The 7,821-nt window shown below is 42.6% G+C and overlaps 1 non-coding gene across 1 annotated transcript; it reads left to right on the forward strand.

The window, feature by feature from the left end:
• The first annotated feature begins 4,725 nt into the window (after positions 1–4,725).
• Positions 4,726–4,798, forward strand: trnas-gga (transfer RNA serine (anticodon GGA)). Its single transcript has one exon. It is a non-coding gene; the product is annotated as a tRNA-Ser (tRNA).
• The last annotated feature ends 3,023 nt before the right edge of the window (positions 4,799–7,821 follow it).

Below are 7,821 nucleotides of genomic sequence, written 5' to 3' on the forward strand. Positions count from 1 at the left end.
TGAGAAGGACCCGTTATTCCTGCTCTCTGTTTTCGGTCTGTTAACCAATTCTCAATACATATCAGTATATTATCCCCAAGCCTATGTGCTCTAATTTTGTTTACTCACCTCCTGTGTGGGAACTTACCAAAGGAAAATACAAATACCACACATCCACTGGTTCTCCTTTATCTGTTCTATAGGTAACATCCTCAAAAATCTCAACAGGTTTTTCAAACCTGTTTTCCTTTTCATAAATCTATGTTGACTCTGCCCAATCATGTCATCATTTTCGAACTGTCTAGTTATCACATCCTTTATAATTGGCATATTCTTCTCCATGCTGCTATTGTACACTTTCAATTACTCAGATATAGGTGTTCACCTACACATCAGAGCTGACGACAAGCTGTTCAACTTGGCAAGACTGTGCGCCAAGACCAAAGTGGGTAAATTCCTAGTCTGTGAGTTGCTATTTGCTGATGATGCTGTGCTGACATCCCATAATGAAGTTCAGTCACAGCAGCTTGTAGATCGGTTCTCCCTGGCCTGCAAAGAGTTTGGACTGACAATCAGCATCAGGAAGATGAAAGTTACGGGCCAGGACGTAGAGACTCCACTTTCCATCAACATCGACAACCTCACTTTGGAGGTTGTCAACAGCTTCACATACCTTCAATCAACAATCACCAGCAATCTGTCCCTTGATGCTGAAATCAGCACCAGGATTGCCAATGCTGCAGCTGTCATGTCAAAGTTGAGAAGACGGGTGTGAACCGACAGCAAACTGACCGAAAATACAAAGCTCCACGTGTAAAAGGCTTGTGTTCTCAGCACCCTCCTTTATAGTAGAGAAGCATCAACAACTTATACAAGCCAAAAAAGGCGGCTGAACAGCTTCCACCTCCACTGCCTCAGATGGATACTGGGCATCTCCTGGCAGGACAGAGTGCCGAATGCGGATGTACACCAGCGTGCAGGGAGCCGCAGCATGTTTGCCCTCTTGAGTCAGCGGTGACTCTGTTGACTGGGCCAAGTGGATGACGGTCACATTGCCAAAAACATGCTCTATGGTGAGCTTGCTATCAGCATGAGATCAACAGGTCAGGGAAAAAAATCAAGTCCTTTGGAGTGGTTTGAGTTAATTCAGGAGAGTGGGCATGGATTTATGAATGGGAGTTCATGCTTGACGAATCTAACTGCATTTGTTGATAAACTATCTGAGAATGCCGATGAAGGGAATGCAGTGGATGTTGTTTATATGGATATTACGAAAGCATTTTATAAAGTACCACATAAAAGGGTGGTTAACAAAATTGGGGTTCATGGATTTGGAGGGTCAGTGTCCATTTGGATAGTAAATTGTTTTAAAGACTGAAAACAGCGAGTCATATTAAATGGTTCTTGGTCAGACCGGAGGATAGTCGACAGTGGTGTTCCCCAAGGGTCAGTGCCAGAACCACTGCTTTTTTTGCTGAAGGTAAGTGACTTGGATCTTGGAATACAGAGTAGAATCTCAAAATATGCCGATGACACCAAACTTGGAGGAGTGGCAAACAGTGAGGATGATATGAACTGCCTGCAACAGGACAGTGATAGGCTAGCAGAATGGGCAGACAGGTGGCAGATGGAATTTAATAGTGACAAGTGTGAGGTGATGTATTTTGGCATAAGGAATAGGGAGAGGCAATATATACTTAATGGCACAGTTATAAAGAGTGTGCTGGAATAGAGGGACTTAGGCTTCATGTGCACCGATCTTTGAAGGTGGCAAGTCATATTGCGAGAGTGGCTAGCAAAGCATATGGGATCTTGGGCTTTATAAATAGAGGCATTGAGTACAAAAGCAGGGTTGTTATGCTGAATCATTATAAAACTCTGGTTAGGCCCCAATTGGAGTGTTGCTTCCAGTTCTGCTCAGCAGACATTCGAAAGAATGTGAGGGTCCTTGAGAGGATGCAGAGGCGATTTACCAGAATGGATCCAGGGATGGGAGATTTTAGTTGCAAGGTTAGGTTGGAAAAGCTAGGATTATTCTGCCTTTCTCAAAGGAGATTGAGTGGAGAATTGATAGAGCTGTATAACACCTCGAGAGAACAGGCCATCCGAGACTGGGTATTGTGTAATGAGAAAGGATTAGTTAACAATCTTGTTGTGTGGGGTCCCTTGGGGAAGTGCGCCCATAATATGATAAAATTCTTCATTAAGATGGAGAGTGAGAGAGTTGATTCCGAGACTCGGGTCCTGAATCTAAACAAAGAAAACTAAGAAGGTATGAGGCGGGAGTTGGCTATGATAGATTGGGGAACGTTACTTAAAGGGTTGACAGTGGATAGGCAATGGCTAGCATTTAAAGAGCGCATGGATGAATTACAACAATTGTTCATTCCTGTCTGTGCAAAAGTAAAACAGGAAGGGTGGCTCAACTGTGGCTTACAAAAGAAATTAAGGAAAGTATTAGATCCAAGGAGGAGAAATATAAAATGGCCAGAACAAGCAGCAAACCTGAAGATTGTGAGCAGTTTGGAATTTAGCAGTGGAGGACAAAAGGATTGATTAAGAAGGGGGAAATAGAGTATGAGAGTATGCTAGCAGAGAACATAAAAATTGACTGTAAAAGCTTCTATAGATATGTGTAGAGAAAAAGATTAGTGAAGACAAATGTGGGCCCCTTACAGTCAGAAACGGGGGAATTTATAATGGGGAACAAAGAAATGGCAGACCAATTAAATACATACTTTGGATCTGTCTTCACAAAGGAGGATACAAATTATCTCCCAGAAATGTTGGGGAACATAGGGTCTAGTGAGAAGGAGGAACTGTATGAGATCAGTATTAGTAGGGAATGTTTGGGAAATTGATGGGATTGAAGGCCGATAAATCCCCAGGGCCTGATAATCTACATCTCAGAGTACTTAAGGAAGTGGCCCTTGAAATAGCAGATGCATTTCTGGTCTTTTTTCAAAATTCTATCGACTCTGGAACAGTTCCAATGGATTGGACGGTAGTTAATGTAACTCCATTATTTAAAAAAAGAGGCAGAAAGAAAACAGCGAATTATATACCGGTTAGCCTGACATCAGTCGTGGGGAAAATGCTGGAGTCCATTATAAAAGATGTAATAGCAGAGTGCAATAATAACTCGTCTCCACTCCTAGTATTTCTAAATCCCACACATTCACTATAATGTGAACAATTATTTCCTGTTGTGTCTCTCTCAGATTTGTAAACTTCACTGCATTCGAGTAAGGTGACATCTACTGGCGGGAAGCAAGAACTGCAATTAAGCAGCAGAAACTCCACAGTCTGTCAGGGTTAAAGAAACATTGCAATGTGAGGATACAGCGAAGTGGTTTGATTGGGTAGATGGAGACATGATTCCACTTGTGGTGGTGTCTGAAGCAAAGGCCAGAAATACAAAATTGTCATTAATAAAAGAAATGAGGACTTCATGAAAAATGTAGCAACGTCGTGCATGGTTAGAATGTGGATAGAATAGAAAGTGAGATTGGATGGACAGAAGCAGTCTGAAAGGATGGCTGAAACAAAAGGTGAGTGCCCTGAAACGTTAACTGTGTTTCTCACAGCACAGATGCTGCCAGAGCTGCTGAACATTTCCAGCACTTTCTGTTTTTATTTCAGCATTTGCAGGATGTTGCTTTGATCTGAAAAAAAATGGATGATTGGCTGGGGGGTTCGAGTGAAATTCCACAGCAGCTAATAGAGCCTGAACTGTCAGTGGCTCGTTGGTCTAGGGGTGTGATTCTCGCTTTGGGAGTATGGTTTAATTAACATGCGAGAGATCCCGGGTTCAAGTCCTGGACGAGCCCTCGTCTGTTGGCATTTTTAGATTAAGGTTATCTATTGGTTTCAGCCTTGCAGAAGGTGGAATTGACTTCCATACGGAGCTGGCTTGAGGACCAGACAACTGGATTCAAAGAGCTTGTCGACAAAATTGTAATTAACTAAATGTCCAGATAGCCAAGTGGGAATATAAAGTTGTTGCTGTAATCGTGACCTGACTCCAAAAACAACAGGACTGGGTTCTGGACTGGAATGGAATGGAATTCTTCAGTGTTTCTGTTGTTTGGCTTGCATTGACTCATCGATTTTCTTGCTTTTCACTTTGTCGATGCCTTTGAATAATTGTGGATCCTTCTTCAGGGTGTCTTCTTTCACCAGGTAGTTCTGACCTCTGATGATGTTGATTGTAATCAGCTTCAATTCGCTGATAGTTTTGGAAGTGAGCAGATTTCCTTTGCTTGAGTCGACAACATGGAACTCAGTCTGACATGTGGACCCATGGGAGGATTTGAATGCCACCCCTGCGTTGGAGTTGCATCCATCCAATAAGAGACCGAGTAGAAGTGACAGTTCTGTCAGTCGAATATGAGACTTTTAATGGCAGGGTTGTGAGTTTGAGTGCCATTCTGTTTTTCCCTTTTGTAAGGCTTCATGAGCAGAGAGTACAGGGAGTGTTTGAAATGAGCAAGTCTCGCTTTGATTCAGGACTCTTACCTCTCAGCAGCATCTCACTATGAAAGATTGAATTTGATCTCATTTCATTCTCAGCTCGGGGTCTGTGCGGCTCAGTGGCACTTCTGGCTGTCTCCCGCTTCACAATCCATCAGTACTGAGAAAGCAATGGGGAATATTACTCACATGTTGTGTTCTTTAATTTTTTGGAAAACTTCAATGTATGTATTTTCTTCCAAAACAAGGACACCAAGCCGCTGCTAATGCAGGGCTGAAATAGCTCAGTTGGGAGAGTGTTAGATCGGAGATCTAAAGGTCCCTGGTTCACTCCCGGGTTTTAGCAATTTTGCTTCCTTATGCGTCCCTTGCCTTGGTTCTGATTTTCCAGTTGCACAATTTACTTTGAGATTATTTCCCAAGCCCCATTGGATTGAATTTGAGAAACAACACAGAGTCATTTACAACACAGAAGGTGGTCATTTGGCCTATCACGTCCATGCTGGCTCTCCCCGGAGCAATCTAGTCAGTTCCACTCACCAGCTCGATCCCTTTCCTCCTGCAAGTTTCTTTCCTTCAAGTATCCATCCAATTTCCTTTTCAAATCATTGATTGTCTCTGCTTCCACCACACTCGTGGGCCAAGACATTACCACACACAACATAAAAAATTCCACCTCATCAAGGATGGGAAATACTTACATGTTCTATATTTGCTTATTCTCTATTTCTATGAGAATAGACTGGCAGTCAACATGAAAGGAAACCCAAAAATCTTCGTGCAGCATGTAAATGATAAGTGGGTAGTAAGAGGTTGAGTCGCGCCTATTAGGGACAAAAAGGATAATATAAGCTTAGAGGTGCAGGGCAATGTTAATCTACTTAATGAGTACTTTGCATCAGTGATCACTAAGGAAGTGGATTTTGACAAAATATCAGTTGAAGTGAAGAAAGTAGAGTCAATGGAGAGGGTACAAATTGAGAGAGGGAGGTACTAAAAAGGCTGGCTGTGCTTAGGGAAGATAAATCACCTGGTCCGGATGGCTCACATCCCAGGTTGCGAAAGGAAATGCGGATGCAGATAACGGAAGGGCTTGCTATAATCTTCCAATCTTCCCTGGATACAGGGGAGGTGCCAGAGGATTAAACAGTGGCAAATGCGACACCCTTATTCAAGAAAGGGTGTAAGGACAGTCCGGGTAACTACAGGCTAGTTAGATAAACAGCAGCGGTGGGTAAGGTTTTAGAAAGAATAATCAGGGTATAAAATCAACAGTCACTTGGAGAGGTTCGAGTTAATTAAGGAGAGTGAGCATGGATTTATAAATGGGAGTTCATGCTTGACTAATCTAACTGCATTTTTTGATGAACTAACAGAGCAGCTTGATGAAGGGAATGCAGTGGATGTTGTTTGTATGGATTTTAAGGAAGCGTTTGACAAGGTACCACATAAAAGGGCGGTTAACAAAATTGAGGTTCGTGGGACAGGAGGGTCAGTGTCCAATTGGATAGAAAATTGGTTTAAGGACAGAAAACAGCGAGTCTTATTAAATGGTTCTTTGTCAGACTGGAGGATAGTTGACAGTGGTGTTCCCCAAGGGTCAGTGCTAGAACCACTGTTTTTTTTGCTCAAGGTAAGTGACTTGGATCTTGGAATACAGAGTAGAATCTCAAAATATGCCGATGACACCAAACCTGGAGGAGCGGCAAACAGTGAAGATGATATGAACTGCCTGCAACAGGACAGTGATAGGCTAGCAGAATGGGCAGACAGGTGGCAGATGGAATTTAAAAGTGACAAGTGTGAGGTGATGTATTTTGGCATAAGGAATAGGGAGAGGCAATATATACTTAATGGCACAGTTCTAAAGAGTGTTCTGGAATAGAGGGACTTGGGGTTCATGTGCATCAATCTTTGAAGGAGGCAAGTCATATTGCGAGAGTGGTTCACAAAGCATATGGGATCTTGGGCTTTATAAATAGAGGCATTGAGTACAAAAGCAGGGAAGTTATGCTGAACCATTATAAAACTCTGGTTAGGCCCCAATTGGAGTGTGGCTTCCAGTTCTGCTCAGCAGACTTTAGAAAGAATGTGAGGGTCCTTGAGAGGACGCAGAGGCGACTTACCAGAATGGATCCAGGGATGGGGGATTTTAGTTACAAGGTTAGGTTGGAAAAGCTAGGATTATTCTGCCTTTCTCAAAGGAGATTGAGTGGAGAATTGATAGAGGTGTATAACACCACTAGAGAACAGGCCATCCTGGACTGGGTATTGTGTAATGAGAAAGGATTAGTTAACAATCTTGTTGTGTGGGGGCCCTTGGGGAAGTGCGCCCATAATATGATAAAATTCTTCATTAAGATGGAGAGTGAGAGAGTTGATTCCGAGACTCGGGTCTTGAATCTAAACAAAGAGAACGATGAAGGTATGAGGCGGGAGTTGGCTATGATAGATTGGGGAACGTTATTTATAGGGTTGACAGTGGACAGGCAATGGCTAGCATTTAAAGAGCGCATGGATGAATTACAACAATTGTTCATTCCTGTCTGTGCAAAAGTAAAACAGGAAGGGTGGCTCAACTGTGGCTTACAAAAGAAATTAAGGAAAGTATTAGATCCAAGGAGGAGAAATATCAAATGGCCAGAACAAGCAGCAAACCTGAAGATTGTGAGCAGTTTGGAATTTAGCAGAGGAGGACAAAAGGATTGATTAAGAAGGGGGAAATAGAGTATGAGAGTAAGCTAGCAGAGAACATAAAAACTGACTGTAAAAGCTTCTATAGATATGTGTAGAGAAAAAGATTAGTGAAGACAAATGTGGGCCCCTTACAGTCAGAAACGGGGGAATTGATAATGGGGAACAAAGAAATGGCAGACCAATTAAATACATACTTTGGATCTGTCTTCACAAAGGAGGATACAAATTATCTCCCAGAAATGTTGGAGAACATAGGGTCTAGTGAGAAGGAGGAGAAGGGTCTAGGGGAAGGAGCCTTTCAGTGCAGCAGCTTTTTCGGGAGCAGAGTGTGAGCGAGTGAGCAGCTGGGAAAGTCAGTTTGAAAGTAAATTTAATTTCCTTTTGTTTTTCGGCGGAGGCCAGGGGGCTGCTGGGTAAGTAAAACACTATATATTTGGGCGGTTTCTGAACCCGAGACACCACACTTGTAGTGTCTCCCACCCGCCCTCCTGCTCTAACCAAAAAAAAAGGACTCGGTGGGGTGTTTATAAGGTAAGGCTTTTTCGATTTCTCTGGTTTTATTGTGATTGGTAAAAACTTTACGTTCCTTTTTCATTTAACTAAGTTTAAACTTAAGATTAAAAATGGCAGGAGATCTCAGACCCGTATCATGCTTCTCTTGCTCAATGTGGG

This window comes from Heterodontus francisci, unplaced genomic scaffold (genome assembly GCF_036365525.1).
Source record: "Heterodontus francisci isolate sHetFra1 unplaced genomic scaffold, sHetFra1.hap1 HAP1_SCAFFOLD_59, whole genome shotgun sequence".
In the NCBI taxonomy this organism is placed as follows: Eukaryota; Metazoa; Chordata; class Chondrichthyes; order Heterodontiformes; family Heterodontidae; genus Heterodontus; species Heterodontus francisci.